Source organism: Lactuca virosa, chromosome 9 (assembly GCF_052849685.1).
Source record: "Lactuca virosa cultivar CGN04683 chromosome 9, Lactuca_virosa_CGN04683_v6, whole genome shotgun sequence".
Lineage (NCBI taxonomy): Eukaryota > Viridiplantae > Streptophyta > Magnoliopsida > Asterales > Asteraceae > Lactuca > Lactuca virosa.
This window is the reverse complement of record NC_136434.1, coordinates 168,031,650-168,052,738: the sequence shown is the minus strand read 5'-3', so window position 1 is coordinate 168,052,738 and position 21,089 is coordinate 168,031,650. Positions and strand designations below refer to the sequence as shown.

The following is a 21,089-nucleotide window of genomic DNA, read 5'->3' as shown; positions in this document are numbered from 1 at the left end:
GGAATTGTTGTTATCTGTGATGTGATTTGAGTATGTGCGGAGTAAGAGTATCCAACAAGAATATTTCAGGGATAGAGCTTTGAGTAGAGGAGTAATCTAGGAGAGATACCTAGATGAGCATTGGGGAAGCCTACTGAGAGAGTAGTTAGATACCTGTGTGGGGTAGAGTTGTTTGAATTCGGTGACACCTTTTGAGTGTGAGTAGAGCAGATAGAGTTGTAACCTAGAGTGGTTTTGCGTGTGGGTGGAGATTATTCGATGCCCGAATGTTGCTTGCTTCGTGCTTTGTGGAACTCTCGATGATGGGAGTCAACTACTAAGTAAATATGACGATATTCAAGAGGTAGATGGCTGGCATCATAAGGAGTTCTTCAGCAGCTGATGGCATAGAAGTGTGAGAACCTAGGAAGAGCCTGGGGAGTAACCTTAGTCAGATGAGTACGCTGATAGATTAGAGTATTCGCTGGGGAGCGACCAGGTTTAACGGTATGGGTGATCGAGAAGGTTGAGCAGCTACTTAGGAAATCTGGAACGATCCGTGTGGAAAGTATGGGTAGATGTGGCAGGTAGTATGGGCCCGTACTACTGAAAGCAGAGGACCCGTACTCGAAACAGGGAGAGCTCCAGAGGTTCTAAGTAGCAGATTGAGAGGAGATAACATGGTTCGGGTACCATGATTTATAGCAGATTGAGAAGAGATAACATGGTTCGGGTACCATGATTTATAGCAGATTGAAGGGAGATAACATGGTTCCAGTACCATGACTCGTGGTAGGTAAGTGCTTTTGGTTTTACCAGTTATCCCGTTGTGATTGATTAGACTGAGATCAGATTTGATAGAGTGTGGGGCCAGAGGGCCATGTTGAACGAGTTCAAGGGAGCATACCGTGAGAGGGAAATCGAGATAGTTTCTGGGAGATTTTTGTGAGATGTCAGTTAGAGTCGCAAGATTCAGGGATGAGTAGAGATGGTGCTTTATGGAGGATTACGGTCTGAGTTGAGCAATCGGCCGATAGTGGAGACATCACTTTCCATGACCAGAGTCGTGCTATTTCCTTTTCCTATGAGAAGCAGAAGAGCCATTGAGTTTGAAGGTAAACCCTGTGGGGTAGCATTGGTTGCGATCTTTCGCCGGAGTATCTGGGCAGTTGTCTACCGCAAGGTAGTATTATAGTATGAAAGGATCATCAGTGGAGACTGAGATGGTCAAGGACAAGGATATACCATATTTGAGTATAGTAGGGCATATGTTAGCAGCAGTGTTGGGTGATCAAGAGGAGTATGTTGGGCGGTGGCTCTCATCGTCTATGATGGATATTGAGTGTGGGAGTAAGTTCTCTGCTATCATGATAATTCTCATGATGGGACATTGGTTGGGGAGTCGAAGATGAGGAGTGTGATAGTTCATTAATTTTCAGACTAAGAGTTATGACTACTACATGACAGTTGAGATGTCTGGTAGTGTGTCAGTATGAGATTTGAATGACGTTGGGAGACTGGTCGAGGAATCAGAAATGAGGTGCGTAATAGTGCATTATTTCCAGATTGAGAGTTAGGACTATGTCGGGACAGTCGGAGTATCCGACGGTGTGTCGGTCTGAGGCATTCAACATGACTAGGGGCAGTCACGTTGGGAAGTTTTCGAGGATTTTATCTGAGATTCGGGATGTTTGGAGTTGCTTTGTCCCTATCGGGAAGATCATCGAGTGTTCTGTGGTACTTTCCAAGAGTTAGTGTGATGTACCTGGTGAAACAGTCTGTCGAATAGATGGTTGGTGTGCCAAATGGTGATGGTTCGAGCCCTGAGTGGGGGAGAACCGGGTATTTTATTGAGGATATCAGAGATTTGTTCAACAGCGGCTAGAGGGCTGGATATGGTGACCTACGATACGGTTATATGAGACCATGGTTATTGGTGGTCGAGGCAAGGTGCAGAGCGAAATAGTGCATGTTGTACGTGTTCCGGAAGGGATGAGTGTCTCCACAGCAGGTGGCCGTTGGTCAGAGACCTTGTGGTGGATATGAATTCTTCGAGGTTGTAATGGTAAATTCGAGGTGGTTGGCTCGTAAGGATAGTTTCGGCGGTTGAGAATTTCTGGTTCAATGTATGGGTTGTTATATGCAGCTTGGGAAGGATAGTAGTTGATTGGGCAACCAACTTCAGGATCGATATGAGTATTCCTACATGGGTTTTGAGCGTTAGAGGAGGGAGTTTCGGATTGTCGTCAACGTGTTCTGAGTCATCGATGATTCCTCCGTGTTTCAATTGAGAGTTGGAATATTCCGAAGTTACGAGTTGTTTGAGAGGAAGATCCGTTGTGAGATTCTGAAAGGATGCATTGCGGTATCTGGGTATGATGTCGTAAGTAGGAGATCAGTGGTTGAGGCAAGACATCGTGAGGTTCTGTGATGGTGTACCAAGGTATCCAAGTAGAATGCCCCGAATTTCGGATTACTTTGAGACTTGAGTTATGAGATGGCAAGTGGAGTATCAAGTGACTACAGTTACAGCGGGAGCCCTTCAGCTAATGGTCATCAAATAGGAGATCCAAGAATGTGAATAGCAGCGAGAAAAAAGTGTTGGACACGACGGTTGTCGTCAGGAGTGGAGATGCATAACCTGGGTGGGTGTGTGTACCTATCTATGTTGAGCCGTGGAGTATTCAATAGTGAACTTGGTGGGGTGATGACTCGAGGAGGAGATTATGGGGTGATAAGAGGGTGAGTGGATCCGAGTGGGAGTAATCACTTCGGATTATCAAGGGAAAACCATGGAATGAGCCCATGGCGAGTCAGTGAGAAAGAGTGTTGTGATACTGCGGGGAGCCGTAGCATCCATGAGTCAGTTAGAGAGTGTCGTAGGCCTGAGGTGAGCCGTAGCCTTCGCAGTGAACTTGGTGGGGTGATGACTCGAGGAGGAGATTATGGGGTGATAAGAGGGTGAGTGGATCCGAGTGGGAGTAATCACTTCGGATTATCAAGGGAAAACCATGGAATGAGCCCATGACGAGTCAGTGAGAAAGAGTGTTGTGATACTGCGGGGAGCCGTAGCATCCATGAGTCAGTTAGAGAGTGTCGTAGGCCTGAGGTGAGCCGTAGCCTTCGCGGGTTAGTGAAAGGGAATTTTATGATACTACGGGGAGCCGTATTATTCGCTAGTCAGATCATGATGCGGAAGAGCTTTAGGCTTGGGTAGCCTTATTTTTTTTTTTGAGTTTCGGGAACCTGGTGGTCGGACCAGGTGCGAGACTGGGGTCTCCATAATTGTCGGGAATCGTTATATTCCGAGTTAAGTTGTGGTTAATGCAATCGGAAGGAATTTGGGAAGTGATATACGCGTGGGTTGCGGGTCATGGGTCATGAGTTGAGCGCTTCATTGGTACGAGTGGTTCCAATTCTGTGTTGGACCAAACTCTCGAGTTTGAGTTTAGCTTTGGTGGTGAATTGGGTAGGCGAATGAGATTCTGGATTCAGAGATGGGTTCCATTTTGAGGGGTATTGTGTGCCATCTGATGTCTTAGACCTGAGTGGGTCAGTTCGTTTGTATGGGAAGGAGCGCGAGACCCATGGAACTAATGAGTAGTAGGAGGCAGAGTTCGAGGGTGAGACAATTTCAGTTGGGATTGTAGTATTCGCTTGGGGTAAAGCCAACTTCGTGACTTGTGCATCACAATAGGCTGAGATAGTTGTTGTGAAAAGGAAGTCAATGAAATGTTTTGGGATATGCAACGGGTAACCTTTGGAGGTTCAACAGTTGGATCGGGAGTTGACCTGGTGCTCAGTGTTGAAGGGGATCCGAGAGGGAGCTGGGGCTTATGATTATTAGATGTCAGAGGATGTTTCTGAGCAAGCATGATTATTTTCTTGTGTTTGAGGGTAGGGTATTGAGAGTTCTTTGTTCATATGGTATTTCGATTGTAGTATATTGGATGGGTCTCTGGTGTAATGTGACCCTTTCATTCCTTGGAGTATGATAAGGATTGTTAGTATGTCTGGTATGAGTGATCGGTGGCAAATTTTTGGGCTTTGACTTGTTTGTATCAGTCGCTATGAGAGAATCAGAGGGGCAATGAGTTTGCAGGGTCCGTTATTCGAGGAGCGAATAACATGATGATAGCTTGAGAGAGCGGTCGGGCAGAGAGACAGGCCACTAGAGTTTTCAAATTCTGGTGAGTCAAAAGGGGTATCATAGCAGCAGAAGGGTATGTCCTCTTTTGGGTTTGGGAGTTCCTATTTGGTTTCAGGTGTCTATGGAGGAAGTTAGTTGTGTGGTATGAGATCCTTTCGATGGTACTTTTCGGGTTTTTGGGTTCGATCTATGTGACGTCGAGAAACAATTTCGAGGGCGAAATCTAATTCAAGTGGGGGAGAATTGTAACATCCGGACTTTCAGATGCATTAATATGTGTTTATCTTTGAGATGTATGGAGTAACTCGACGAGTTGTGAGTCCGACTCGCCGAGTAGGGTTGGGTTGGCCACATGGATTTAATGAGTGGACTCGACGAGTTAGAGAGATGACTCGCCAAGTAGGTGTTGGGTAGAGAAACCCTAATTTCCGAGGGTTGGGGACTATTTAAAGGCACTTATAGCCTCATTTGCGACTACACTTCCCTGAGAACAAACCCTAGACGACCTTTGAGCTTTGAGAAAGAGTGCTTGGCTAATTGTGAGTGTTTGGTGCATCTTGTGAAGAGGAGAGAAGAATTCCAAGCCAAGGGACAAGAAGGTGCTGCTAGATCTGATATTGTTCCTCTTCAGAGCTTTTGGGAAAGGTATAAAGCTTGCACCTTTCTCATTATTTTGTATAGATATCATGATTTTATGAATCTAGGGATTTTCCACCTAAATATGTGGACCTTGAGTGTTTTATGTTCATTGAGAGGGATTAAACTTCAGATCTGGACCATGTGAGGTCCCAAGAGTCCAAAAGTCCCCACTTTATCCAACCATAATAGTAATCTTAAGTGAAAACCCCTTTTTGAGGTGTGTTTTGGCATTTTAAGCTCAAAATGCCATGTATGAACATAAAGCATGTGACTTTACGTGATTAATGAGACTTAGGAGTGCAGATCTAGAATTTGGGAAGGTTCTCTGCCTTGAAAACGACTGGATGAGTTATGAGTCCGAATGGACTCGCCGAGTCAAGGAGCCGACTCGACGAGTCGGTGAGGGTTTGCCCCGATGGGTTTGATTGTGCGATAACTCGACGAGTTGGGGGTCAACTCGACGAGTTCAGCTGGACTTTCTTGAGACTTCTGAGGAAACGAGGGGACTCGACGAGTCGCAAGAGTGCACTCGACGAGTCGGGTCAAACATGGACTGTTGACTCGAGTTGACTTCTGTTGACTTTAGGGTTTGGTCAACATGAGTAATGGAGACCATGGAGGGGTAATATGGTCTTTTACCCAATTCGTGAGTTAGAGAGAGAAGAATAACATGTGGTTACTTATAGCTGAGAATCGAGTATTAATTAGAGATATTTACACTATGTGTTAGGCGGTGGCTAGTTCGAGATTCGAGTTCGAGGATATTTGCTTGCTTGTTCGCAAGGTGAGTCTTCTCACTATACTTTACCTAGAGTGGTACTTATGCGTGACTTGAGGGTCTTATGTGATTACATTGAGTACTGTATCGCTGGGTAGACACAAACTGTCGAATATCCGTCTTGAGCATGCTCAAGTACTGAGTCATATGGGCCTGCTCCGTAGTAGCAAACTCAAGGAGTAAGAGGCTTGGGGAGTTGCGTCACCGAAAATCGCATACCACATGACTTATCGTTTCCAGCATGTGCTTGAACAGTCATGTAGGTATAACTACACAACATAACATATGTGAATCGACACCTCTTTCTTTCCACTGTCTTCCATCGTTATCAAACCAATATAAATTGACTTTACTAAAAAGTAGAAAAATTGAAGGTTAATCTCAAAACCATATAATAAACAACAAAGCAAAATAAGATCATATCAAAAAGGATATACTACAGATTGAGAATAGCATCATTGTCTTCTTACACAGTATTGACATCGACTTCTTCAAGCTTGACGATCGGAGCAACTTGTGCTCCGTTGTCTTTGGTGGTTTCCTCCTCTCTATGGATCATTGTTTGCCATTGAGGTTGAAGATTGTAGAAATCGAAAAATCAACTGTTTCTAGGACTGTTCATAAAAAGGAAATCGATGCTTCTCGAGGCAGAATTGCGACCAGACGGGTTGGGGAAGAAGAAGAGTGGGGTGTTCTTGTGACTTCTTTTTTTCTCTTTTTCTCTTTTTTTTTTAAATTAGTTTTTTAAATAAAAATATAAAATAAATTAAAAAATGTATAATTTTTTTATATGGATGATATACCAACCATGATGAAAATCGAAACACATGGAACTTATATAACAAAATAATAAATAAATAAATAAATAAAGATTAACTTTATTTATAAAGATTTGTCAATACTATATGTTAGCTTTTTATATAAACTGTAAACTCATACTACTTGTTAGTTATCTTATTTTCAATTGAAAGATAATACATAATAATAACTATAATTTCCAGGGCCGGTCCTGAGGATTCAAATGCCCAGGACGAGTCGGGGAAAAAAGGCCCCTAACCCTAACATGTAATGAGTATTGTTTTGTTAAAGCAATAGGCTCAAATCAATGAACAAAATCTTGATATTCCTTTTAAGCAACGTAAAATTTTTCTTGCGTGTTTTTGTTTCAAAAAATAGAATTTTAGTACATGAAAATATATTCTTAGTATAAAAAAGTACAAGAATTTATATCTATATTTATATTTATGCTCGATGTGCCCGATATGCTGTTTGGATTCAAATGCAGCAAATTCTTTTTTTCATGTGCTTCGTTCAATAACCCGAAAGGAGCCCTTTATGTTGTTTGTTATTTTGGTATCCTGTTTTGACTTTTTAAGGTCAAACATATGATGTTCAACTTCAAAATGCTTATGAAATCTTCTAAAATTTATGGTAATTTAGATAAAAGTTCTTAAAATGGTAACGAGTTTTTGAAGTTAGATATGTAGCAGTATCAAAATAAAGCTGTAAATTGTGTCAATTTTGAAATCAGGAAGTGTTTAGTTTGACCTCAAAAGTCAGAGAGGGAATTATAATAAACTCGATTTTTTTGGGTCTTATTTTTTTCTTTCTTTTCATGAGGATTAACCCCTTGAACCACCGGCAAGCACCCATTTATATCAAACATCTAGCAGAAAAGCATTTAAAACGATCAATATTATCTATCCTTAAAGTTTTTCAATCAAGGGCATGAGGATTCACAAAAGTAAACATAATACCATAAGTTAATTTCAGTTTCTAATAATCTATTTCATATCATTCATTCAACATTCTATAATCTGATTGAATCAGTCAATTAGATTTCAATCTCATAATATGACATATTGATAAACTATTAAACTGATTTCTATGAATCTGAGAAACTGATAATCTATTTATTCTATAATTCATTCAGACATTCAAGTATGCAATTGACTCTTATAATTACACTGATAATCCTCATTCCTCAATTTCTCATAATCTATTACAGTATCGGTATTACCTGATTAGCAGGACCAAGATTGAAGAATCATAAAGTGATAATCGACCCCTCACCCTTGTCTTGCTGAGTTGATGTCGCTGGAAGCTGAGCGCTGCTCGCTATTTTTAAAAAAAAAAATTTGTGAACGGCAACTTGATCGCTGCCTTCTGGCTTCTGTTCGACACAGCTTCTCCCGTACGATGAAGTGATGATGTTGGAGTGCTTTAGGTTTGAATTGGGCTAAACTATACATACTATTAAAAAATAAAAATTGGGCCTCTTTAAATTGTGGACCATGTTCCTGTGCCCACCTTGCACATGCTCTAAACAAAATAAAAATTGGGCCTCTTTAAATTGTTTGTGGGCCATGTTCCTGTGCCCACAAGCTCTAATTTCTAATATACTTAATAATTAAAATTTATATACAAAATGATATCATTTTTTCCACACGATTTTTTTGTGATTTTTATATAAAGATAAACAAAGCAACACATACAAAATTTTTTTTCTAAAACCCAAAAATCAAACCATTAGTCATATGTGCTTTGTGTAACTGGTAACCTTTTTTTTCCAGGGCCTCAAACATATTTAAAACCGTCTAGACACCAGCAACAGCGGAGCTGTGTTCCCGGCGGTATGGCAGGTGTCGACCACCGTATTCTTCCCAAACTGAACCCCTCTCCGTCCACCCTCATAATGTCGAACATGAGGTAGACAACGAACTGATTTAGAATTTATATATCAAACACTACCGACCTAATGATTGTAGATAAGATGACAATGTTACAGCTACTTCTCATAATATAGTAGGACAAGAGAAGTTATATCGAGAAAACGACATAAGTAGCCTTTAAGAGGGCGGTAGCTTGGTGGTATATATATGCATATAAAATATTTTGAAGAACCTGCAAGTGCAGATAGTGAATCCTATTCAATCATGTATTAAGTGGGATTGACCTCGACCAACCGTATCAAATCGCTACCACACAACACATTCTTGAGGCATTCGGACCATGTCTTATGTAATGACTAACATAGAGTTACTAATCGACCCAACATAGCATTTACTGTGAGTGAAACTGTACAATTCATAAAGGAAAAGCCATATTCAATGGTAATTTCACATTCTAGCTTTGAAGTCATCTTATAAATAAAATTATTAGTTTTGACATTAGTTTGATAAACACAAATAACTTTCTTTCATTTTCATTTCTTTGTATCACCTTTTCACGTGTACGTAAACTAAATATTAATAGAAATATTCAAATATCACTCAAACGGGAAAGATACAACGTCAGTACCATCATTAGTCTATAATTTAACACGAAAGAAAATATATTATATATAAAATCGACGTCATGCATCTTTGACTACTGTTAATGAGCACAACAACTTCCAATATTTTCTTATAATTAAAAAAATAGAGAATACAAGTATACAACCCTTTAATTTCAATAAGCCCAATCATACATTCATACTTACTTCAAGAGTTGGAAAAACAAATCAAACTAGGGTATACATGATATTTTATAATTCTCCAGCGCTAAAATAATACATTTACACACATATTTCTACAGGGAATTTATGAATGCAATCGGCCCAAGGGTTACTATCCGACGGCTTGACGGCTCGAATGGCTTCCCAAACGGCGCTGTTACATTTAAACCCGCTGCCGAAAGCTATTTGCCAAACACGGTTTCCTTTCTTCATACGCCCTTTAGCCTCCGTGTAAGCCAGCTCATACCAGATCGAGCTTGATGACGTGTTCCCGAACCTATACAACGTCATCCTCGACGGCTCCACGTGTTCCTCCGACAACTGCAAGTTCTTCTCCAGCTCGTCTATAACTGCCCTCCCGCCGGCATGAATACAGAAGTGATCAAACGCAAGCTTGAAGTCCGGTATGTAAGGTTTTAATTTGGAGTCTGTTAGTTTTCTTGCGATTAGGGTTCCGAAGAACAAAAGCTGCTCGCTGATCGGAAGGACGAGTGGGCCTAAAGTGGTAATGTTTGCTTTTAATGCACCGCCGGCGATGGCCATTAAGTCTTTGGATAGTGAAACTCCGACTTTTCCGGTGTCGTCTTCTTCTTGGTAAACGCAGTTGAATGCGGTGTCATCGGATCCACGGTGGGTTCGTACGACGTGAAGGAGTTTGTATTTTGCACGGTGTTTATCGGTGGACTTGTTTGATAAAAGCACGGCGGCGCAACCGACTCTAAATAAACAGTTTGGGATCAGCATTGATTTTTTGTTCCCGAAGTACCAATTTTGAGTTATGTTCTCCATGCTGACGACAACTGCGTAGCTGTTACGGTGTACCTGTAGCATGTCTTTGGCCAAATCAACGGCGATCACCCCGGCGCTGCACCCCATACCACCGAGGTTAAAGGTTTTAATATTTCCCCGGAGTTTGTATTTGTTGACTATTATGGAAGATAGCGACGGGGTCGGATTAAAAAGACTGCAATTCACAACCAAGATTCCAATATCTTTGGGATCAAGGTTGGTGGATTTGAACAGATTATCAAGAGCTCCAAACATAACTTGCTCCGCTTCTTCTCTAGCAGCGGCCATGGATGGTTCCGGCGGAACGCTGTGCAGCGCCGGTGGGAGATAAGTCTCTTCTCCAAGACCAGAACGTTCAAGTATCTTCCTTTGGAACTCCAGCGCTGACTCATTGAAACCTCCATGCAGTTTTGAGCGTTCCATGAACACGTCGAATTTGACTTTCAAGTTTTCCGGCGGACGGTAACATGAGTAATCAACAAGGTACACGTGTCTTGGTCTACTCATAAGGTAGACAGTGGATCCAAGAACGGCAACTCCAGATAACGCCATGACGGCGATGAAATTATACTGGAGATGAAAATACAGTTTTCCGATTTCATCAAGGTTTACCTGGGAAGCATGGACAGCGGTGACGGCGATAAGAGGGAGGAATAGGAGGGTAACAAGGTGGCTCATGAGGTAGTGGTAGCCTAATTTGACGTATTTCAGCTTAACACTATTGAGAAAGTTAGGAAGTGGGTGACTCGGTTGTTGAATCTCGACGGTGGTGGCGCTTTCAGCGTTGGACTGGTGGAGAGAAGTGGTGGCCATTGGTGGTGGTGGTTTAAAGAACTGGTTTTGTGGAGAGTGGGCGAAGAAGGGAAATACTATATATTGAGAAGGATAGTAGAAACTAGAAACGGTATGGAACAATTAACTTTGAGAAATAAAGTCGATCCAACCATCAACTGCCAAGGTCCACGTGTCGTGAATTTGAATGGTTTCTTCAATAATTGGTTATATTATTATAATTATTATTACTTATCCTAATGGAAAAATATAGTGTCCCTAAACTAGATTATTGTTTATTTATTTATTTAGATTTAGAAGTTTTTGTTAAAGCTATTTATTTGTTATAAAAATGAATCTCACATTTTTATTCTCCTTCAAGGTACTCAATTGTATAATATAGATTTTATAATTACTATGTATCTCGTAAAATAAAATAAAATGGTAACCGCATTATCTTAACGATCGAGGTTAAACTGTCCTAAAACTTATGTTGAAGGTCAATTACATAACATAAAACAATTTTGGGTGTTTCACAATTTGACCTCTAGATCTATTGTGATCTATTGTGTGGAGTTACAGTACACCACCACTAAACTACGTACCATCACGATTGACATGGAAAATGTTAAACATCATACTAATACTTTATTTTTACATGCAACTTTTCATATTTTAACTATCTATCATGTATTTATTACGTTCTATCAAACATTAGAAGAGTTTGGTTTTTATAGTTGGAACTGTAAACTATAATTTTGACTACGTAATGTCATTAAGTTTTATGATTATTAACTTAGTTCAACACCCTCATCGTAATTGATTGATGCTTATCGTAACATCATAATCAATGTGGGTACATGTATGTTTCTTATTAGCATGTGAATTGCAATCGAGGCTCACAAATATCGCTTTAGATGAGTTTGTAACACACGCAAAATCATGATGGCTATCATATTAAATGACATATGGTGTTAGTAACAAATACACTTCATATGTATTTTAATAGACATTTACGGGTGTAGAGTGTTAGCATAATAAAAATATTGGGTTTCATATGTACATGTATATTTTAATAGATATTTATGGTGTAGAGTGTTAGCATATTAAAAAATATTGGGTTACGTATTTCTTTTCATTGACCTTTTATTTAGCCATAAGTTAACCATATATACCTCCTTATTTATGTATGTATAGTTGTAATTCACTTTTTCTTTCAATAATAGACCTTAGTTTTATTCCTTTGATTTTTTTTATCAATTTATACACGAGGTATTAGAGCGCTATTCGATTCATGTCTGTTAATTTTATGATTGTGGAAAACTTTATAGGATGCACAATATCATGGATCAAAATGTCCTTATTTGGTTTGTTTTCCATATAGTAGATTGGTTTCAATCTATAAGCTTTGTTGGGTATACTTTTTGATCTCGTTTTTTTGGGTATGCTTTTCGATCTCATTGTTGTTGTTGTTATCGTTCGGTGTTGGGTTTTTCTTGTTCTTGTTACTGCTTTTGTTTTGGTATTAGATACCCGTTTCTCTTGATTATTCGCATTATGGCTCCAAAAGATTATTCTTTTCAATCTATTAGTAGATAACTTGATGGAAATTACTATGCCAAGTAGAGTTATGTAATGATCATTTTTTGTATCGCAAACACATGTTGAGTATTGTTACTCGTGTAATAGGTAAACTGGCAGATGATAAAGTTATTAATTATTCAATGTTGTTTCATTAGTAAAAAACTGGTCTTTGGCCACGCAAAAAACCTGTCACTATAGACATTTTATGACGTGTTTTTTTTTCATTCAATGTGAATGGAAAGGTCGCATCATTAAAGGTAAGTTATGGTGACGTTTAATTGTGGTGACTATAACACATAAAAACCATTACTATATGTAAAAACCGTCCCCATAAGGTACCAATTTTTTAGTTTTTTCAATCATTTTTATAAACCGTCACCATAAACTATTTTCCCTCACAAGTTGTTTTGTTTTCATGACTATTACTGACTTTTAGTGACACATAATAGATTAAAGTATGACCATTAAACTAATATTAGTCACATGTTTTTTCATTTGTCATGGTTATTATTGACTTTTAGTGACACGTAATATATTAAATCATGATCATAAACTACTTTTAGTCACACGTTTCGTTCATTTGTCATGACTATTACTGACTTTTAATAACACATTTTTTATTAAACTGTGATCATAAACTACAATTAGTCACATGTTTTTTTTTTGTTTGTTATGACTACTATTGAATTTTAGTGGCACATAATATATTAACACGTGACCATAAACTACTTTTAATCACATGCTTTTTTGTTTGTCATAACTATTATTGACTTTTAGTGACACACAATAGATTAAACGGTGATTATTATTGACATTTGATCACACTTTTTGTTTGTCATGACTATTGTTGAACAACTTAAAATCATTTATATGTCAAATATTGTTCAATTAACATCATGTACGTTATTACGATAAACAACTTAAATTAATAGACATACTATACAAATCATCTAATACATCAAAATGATACAATTACATACAAAATATAATAATTTTTTAACAACTAAAACCATTTGCTGGATTACCAAGTGTTAAATTATCTCATAAAATCCGCCAATTGCTATTTAAGTTGTGTTTGTCTTAGTTGTAAATCAGTGGCCTATGAGAAGAAGAAAAAGGAATTAGAAACTACATATTTTTAACAACTTTAAACAAGTAACAAAAGTACATTGCTATTATATATATTAGATCCAATACATGAGGTGTACTTATTTTCACGCCTAGGGGTAAAAACGTATAGCATGCGCTAATCAACAATATCCACCATGTGGGTAAATCATCAACAAATGCAAGATTGATTCCGATTTCAACACGCCATAACTATTCATCACAAATGCAAGAATAAGCTATAAATTGGTAAGATTTCTCAAAGTACAATGTTGAAATAGGAAAATTTTGAAAGTAGGATATTATAAAGACCAATAAACCATCATATCTATAATACTTCTGATGTGTGTTTTTATGTATATATTTTAATTGCTCAAGTTTTAAATTTATAAAACTGATTTTATCGCAACCTGACTAATAAACACACTAGGCAGTGTACCTAATCGTGCAATAGTATAGTTGTGGTAAGACCGGGTGTCGAACACAAGGGGAACGATAAGTGAATTAATTTGGATTTTTTGATTATAGGTTACATTAAACACACAAAAACAATAAAGAGGGGCTTATTGGAATTAAATCTCAATCAAACAGCTAAACAGCAAATCTCGATAAATTGAATGGAAACAAATCTCTTTAGGTACTTTTGTTTAGACTGGATTTCATCTCAAAATACTGGCTAACTACTACATGCAATGGATATTTACTCATTATTCACCGATTCCTAATATGACCAACATCATGACCAGACTACTAATCCTTTGATTTTAATAAAACTATTAATTCAGTGATCAAGTGAACAAACAATCATGCAAATCGGTGTTTAGTTTGTATTAAGCAATATTTGATCTTTATTAATCCTAATGATCATAGAAATTAAATCATGAATATAATGATCATCTACTCATGCACACACATTAAAGTTTATCACCTTATTTCCTAACCCTAGGTTTTGATCTAACTCTAGTCATAATTACCAATGATCATGGACAACTATGATTCAAATTAACACACTCAGAATGATCATCTAAACTCTATTAGTTCAGCAATAGGGAATAAAGTAACAATCTTTAACGCATATGGATCTTGCAATCAAAGTTGACAAAATAAATTAAATAATAACTAACAATCCAAATAGCAATTAATACATAATCTCAAAGATTCATCTAGTCATAAACACAAAGCAAAGGGTTTTAACACCCAAATCTGAAACTAGTGGCATATGGAATCACATTGGAATGCTAATAATGATCAGAACAAAAATACAAATGATTTAAGGCATGAATCCACTCTCTAATCCTTTAAATCTTCACTCCTATCATCTTAATGGCCTTCCAGCCGCCTCTAGACCCTCAAAACGGCAGAAGAAGTGTTTATTGTTGACCAAGGATAGATAAAAGTCATAATCTTGCTTTAGGTTAACCAAAAATCGCAAGATATAGGATTTTCTTCCGACTAAGTACGTTGGGCGTACATATCATTACGCTGAGTGTAATGTGTAAAAATCGCGTCTAGACCCTTAGCCACCCAGCCACATACATTGGGCGTACTCCCATTACGCTGGGCGTAAAAGGATGCTTCAGCCAATCTCTTCCTTTTTGCAATCCAACTCCAATTTCCAGCATTTTCGCTTCCTTTCCGCTTTAGCAACAAATTATACCTGTAAAATATAAATTAAAGCATTATAAGTACCTTTTAGTTATAAATAGCATAAAAGCATAGTATAAAATAATAAGAAAACGTCATATATATATGTATAAAATAGACGTTATCACACTACCCCACACAAGTTTTTTGCTTGCCCTCAAGCACAACTAATTTTTATTATTATCACTACTACAAAAATGGGCTTTGCTTACTCGACGCCGAAAACGAACAGTCACTCATACAATATTTTAAGTAGTTGAAGGTGTTCATCGTGTGACTATTCGAAACCATATTTCCACACCTTCTAATAATTAAGTAGCTGAAGTGAACTGAAAGATTTTAGCGGAACATTCAACCACTTATTAATTGGGAGGCGTGACTATAGAAGATTGAGTTCGACGCATTAGTTACTCTATACATAAAAAAAGTGACAAATATACTGGAGTAAAAAAAGTGTTAGGGTGCAAAGTCACTCTTGGATGTATTAGTGCTTTACCAACTTGTATTGTGTGATGAGTTGTCTTTTCTATAAATAGGAAGTGAGTGACACTCATTTATGTAATGAGCACTTTGAGAGCATTAGTTTAGAGAGAGAAATTGCAAGACCCATTTGTACTCTTTCTATCAATACTAATGAGAGCTAAACCCAGATTTATTTACTTCATGTGTTCTTGAGTTTACATGATGATTCACTAGATCTTTTCTAATTCCGCACATGTCATCATAATCAACACCACTACAATTGGTATCAGAGCAGGATTCATACACAATTGATCTGTTTTTCTGAATTTTCGAAAAAGTTTTGAGTCTCGTTCTAGATTTCAATTTTCAACTCTTTTGTATCAGAAATTCATACTAGATCTACTTTTGTGAGTCGATTTTGCGTTCTAGTTGCTAATTCGAGTGTTCGATTGGTGATTATCAAGAGTTTTATCTATTTAATTTTGTTCAAATTCAAGGTTTTCTCAAATTCTGTCCGTACATTAATGACGAACTTTAACATGAACACGATGACGTCCTATTCTCATCTCCTTGGTTCATCGACTAAAATTTTGATGCTGATACCCGAGTATTATGATTAGTGGGCTGATCGGATGGAAGATTACTTAAATGGAATCGATGAAGAGTTATGGAAGTGTATTACTGGTGAAGTTCGTCCACCTCCTGCTGTTCAGAATATTGGAACTTCTTCCAATAATCAAAATGTTCAAGAGATCGTTGAAAGACTTGTGAAGAATGAGAGAGAAATTGCAACACCCATTTGTACTCTTTCTATCAATACTAATGAGAGCTAAACCCAGATGTATTTACTTCGTGTGTTCATGTTCATGATTTGTATGATGATTCACTAGATCTTTCATATTCCGCACATGCCATCATAATCAACACCACTATAAAAAAGGTGACAAAAAAAGTATCCAAATGTCATAAATCGTCACATGAAGTAAATGTTTATGTCGCTAACTCATAAATTGGAGTCTGTCTCACATGATTTCAGTGTAGCAAAAACTCAGTACATATGGTCTCATAACTATAACTGTGACTGAAGTTGAACGTGTGTTATAGCTTGCCTACCGTTTATGTGTATAGTCACTTGTTATTTCAAAGTGGTTGTATGGATTTCGAATAGCCACACCATATCACAAATGTGTATCGAATGATTTTTATTAGTCATGTGGCGAAATACTCATGTAGCTATTATTTAGAGCAAAAATGATGAAAAAGTGATAATCATTAAGCTTGATATTAGTTACATTGAGTGTTATTGTTTGTAAATCAAGTGATAATATATTTTTAATCTTTTATGTGTGTAGTCACATGTTATTTCAAAGCGGTTGTATTGATTTCGAATAGCCACACCATATCATAAATGTGTATCCAAATGATTTTTATTAGTCGCTTTTATTTCGAAGTGGCTATATGGATTTCAAATATTTTTAGATAGTCTTAACTGAAATTGAGAATTGCATAACATAATTTCAAGGAAAGAGTGTATGAGGGAACCTTCGACAACACTTGGTCGTGATTTTGATGTGGTGGATAGATACTAAGTCAAAGTATTTGGTAGAGATCATTTAGTATTTGAAAACGTTAAATGTAGCAGCATACATGAAATTATTAACAAAATTAAATACATAATTATAGATCATATTGTAACAACGTAAATTTCCAAAACAATTTTTCATTTTTAAATCATACTTTTAATCATAAAACAATATCAAAACATAATGTATCCAATGTCATCATCACAAAACAATTCCCAGAATCTCAACATAATCTCTATGAGTGTGTACTGATCATGCCGGCGCCTTCCCGCGTTCCTCACTGGTACCTGAAACACGTAACACACAACACGGTAAGCATAAATGCTTAGTGAGTTCCCCAAAATACCACATACAACACATACGCCACTCGAGGCTACAGTACGACCCTCCGGTCGATGTGTCTCAGCTGGACCCTCCAGTCCCGTAGCTCGTTGGACCCTCTGGTCCGGTCATAGCTCGTCGGACCCTTCAGTCCAGTCTGTGTCGTTGGACCCTTCGATCCGGTCTATATCGTTGGGCCCTTCGGCCCGGTCTGTTCAACGCATAGCATACATATAACACAATGCACATAATCTCATATATACACATAGCATACAAGACCCTCCGGTCTACACATAAATACCACTCTAGGTAATGTATAGTGAGAAGACTCACCTCGGGTATCTCGGATAATCTCGCACACGAAAACACTGATCTAGCCCCCGCCTAAACACATAAACAGTACTTCTCGAATAAATAATGGCTCTCAAAGGCTAGATTACATCCCTTCCTACAATCCCACAGAAGGGTAAAAGACCATTTTACCCCTCCCTGACCCAAATGTCCAAATGTTGACCAAAACCCTAAAAGTCAACGAAAGTCAACAGGGGCAGTACGCGGCGCGTACCAGCTCTTGTACGTGGGGCGTACTCCGGCGATCCAGAATCCGGGTCTCAGACCCTTATGTTGCGCGTACTGAGATTTACGCCCAACGTAAGTCTCAGTTTCAGCCTTTCTTGGATTTTGGTCTTAAACGGTTAAGACATAAACTCAAACTCTAGATCTGACTTCTCTAAGATCACTTAATCCATAAAGTCGAGACCTTTAAGTCTTTGCATGGCTGTAAAGGTCCCTAATCACTCTAACACCTTTCCTTCTTCCTCATAAAGTCTAGATCTCATGCATGGCTCAATATTCACGTCCAAGATTGGATTTTTATGAACATACAACTCATATTACCCTGAAATATGGCAGATCTAGGCCAATGGAGACCATTTGCTCATAAAGTCTCCACCTTGGGACCAAAAACCCTAAAAATTGGTCCAAGAAGCACAAATCACAAATGACAAGGAAAGCTTTGAGCTTTTTACCTCAGAAAGAAGCTCCAACCTCTATAGAACTCAGATCTACTCTTGTCCACCAACTTCTAGCTCCTAAAATGGCCTCCTCTTCTCTTTCACCATCTTGAAATGGCACTTTGAAGCTTAGAACACACACACACAAGCTAGGAACGAAGGGTAACTCTCTATTAGGGTTTCACTCTCTGAAATGGTGGCTGAGGATAAGGCCTTAACATTCCTTTTATAGTGTACAGGCCACAAATTTGGGTTTGCATCTGGGCCCGGTACGCCCAGCGTAACCCTGGGTACGCCGAGCATACCTAGGCGAGTCCGCATCCAACTTAAGCGCATGAGTACGCGCAGCGTACTCTTCAGTACGCCCAGCGTACTTATTTGCCTTAATATTTCCTTTAAGGGTTAAACTTGATAACTTGGAAAAGAAGAAGGGTTAAATAGATATACCTGAATTTCGGGATGTTACAATTCTCCCCCATAGAACCAGACTTCGCGCTCGAAGTCTCATGCCGTAAACAACTCCGGATGCTGCTCCCGCATCTGTGACTCCGGCTCCCAAGTCAGCTCGGACCCTCTCCAATGTTGCCACTGGACCTGAACCAGGGGCACCTGCTTGTTCCTCAGAACCTTGATCTTTCGATCCACAATTGCGATTGGCCTCTCAATATAATTCAGGCTCGCATCCACTTGAATGTCCTCTAGCGGTACCACTGCCATCTCGTCGACAATACACTTCCTCAACTGAGACACGTGGAAGGTATCATGAATCTGGCTCAACTCCGCAAGTAGCTCCAAACGATACGCTACCCTGCCCACCCTCGCGGTCACCCTGAACGGACCGATGTACCGGGTCCCTATCTTGCCCCTCTTCCTGAATCGGGTCACTCCTTTCCAAGGAGACACCATTAGGAGTACGAAGTCTCCCACCTGAAACTCAAGCTCGGATCGTCGCCTATCCGCATAACTCTTCTGGCGACTCTACCTGTTGTATCTGCTCAGTCGTCTGAAGCACTATCTCAGTGCTACCCATCACGCACTGCCCTACCTCTCCCCAGCAAATGGGAGTCCGACATCTCCTCCCGTACAACAACTCGAAGGGAGGCATACCAATACTCGAATGGTGGCTGTTGTTATAAGAAAACCCAGCCAACGGCAAATACGTGTCCCAACTTCCTCCGAAGTCCAACACACATGCACGAAGCATGTCCTCGAGCGTCTGAATCGTCCGTTCACTCTGTCCGTCCGTCTATGGAATGCAACCTCGTACCCAACTCCTCATGGAACTTCTTCCAGAAACTGGAAGTGAAACGCACATCTCGTTCTGACACAATCGAGGTCGGTACTCCATGACGCGATACCACCTCTCTCACATACAACTCGGCCAGCCTCTCTGCGGAAGAGCTCTCACTGATAGCAAGGAAGTGAGTGCTCTTCGTCAGCCGGTCAACAATCACCCAAACTGCATCGACACCCCTCGCGGTCCTTGGCAATTTAGTGATAAAATCCATGGAAATCTATTCCCACTTACACTGGGGAACCTCAAGTGGCTGCAACTTGCCATGCAGACGCTGGTGCTCGGCCTTAACCCGGCGACAGGTCAAGCACCTCTCAACGAACCACGCAACATCCCTCTTCATACAGGGCCACCAATAGTCTTTCTTCAAATCCAAATACATTTTAGTGGCTCCGGGATGGATCGAGAACCTCGATCTGTGCGCCTCCTCCATCAGAATGGTACGTGCCCCGCCTATATACGGCACCCAAATCCGACCTTGAAAGGTCATCAGCCTTCGGCTATCGGTAATGAACTCAGACACCTGCCCGATCACCCGCTCCCTCTTGCGGTTCTCTGGTATTACGGCCTCTGCTTGGGCCTCCTGAATGGTGTCCAACACCGAAGTCATCACCGTCAATCGCATACAAGTGTCTCGAATCGATGCATTCTCTGCCCTACGGCTCAGAGCATCAGCTACAACGTTAGCTTTGCCCGGGTGGTACAGGATCTCACAATCGTAATCCTTTACCACATCCAACCATCTCCTCTAGCGCATATTCAGGTTGGACTGATCCATCAGATACTTCAAACTCTTGTGGTCCGTGTATATGGTACACCGAACCCCATACAGATAGTGACGCCAGATCTTGAGGGCGAACACTAATGCCCCCAACTCCAGATCATGGGTGGGATACCTCGTCTCATGAGGCTTCAGCTGCCTCGATGCATACGCTATCACATGCCCCCTCTGCATAAGCACCGCACCCAACCCCGATATCGATGCGTCGCAGTACACCACAAAATCCTCCATCCCCTCTGGAAGGGATAACACCGGGGCTTCGCACAACCTCTGGCGAAGAGTCTCAAACGAGGCCTGCTGCTCAGGACCCCAACTAAAAGCCACGCCCTTCCGGGTCAACCTGGTGAGAGGAACGACAATCTTGGAGAAATCCTTGATAAATCTCCGATAACAGGTGGCCAACCCCAGAAAACTCCTGATCTCGGTGGGGGATCTCGGCACCTCCCAACTCATCACAGCCTCAATCTTGGCCGGATCGACCGATATCCCATTCTGGTTGACGAGATGTCCCAAGAACTGGACCTCTCGTAACCAGAAATCACATTTGGAGAATTTGGCGTAAAGCCTCTCCGATCTCAAAACTCCGAGGATCTCCCTCAAATGCTCCTCATGCTGCTCTCTGGATCTCGAATACACCAATATGTCATCGATGAACAAGATCACCGAACGATCCAACATCGGCCTGCACACCCTGTTCA

The 21,089-nt window shown here is 39.8% G+C and overlaps 1 pseudogene; it reads right to left on the bottom strand.

Moving 5' to 3' along the window:
• Positions 1-8,925: 8,925 nt before the first annotated feature.
• On the bottom strand, positions 8,926-10,723 carry LOC145136582 (3-ketoacyl-CoA synthase 9 pseudogene; annotated as a pseudogene).
• Between the last annotated feature and the right edge of the window lie 10,366 nt (positions 10,724-21,089).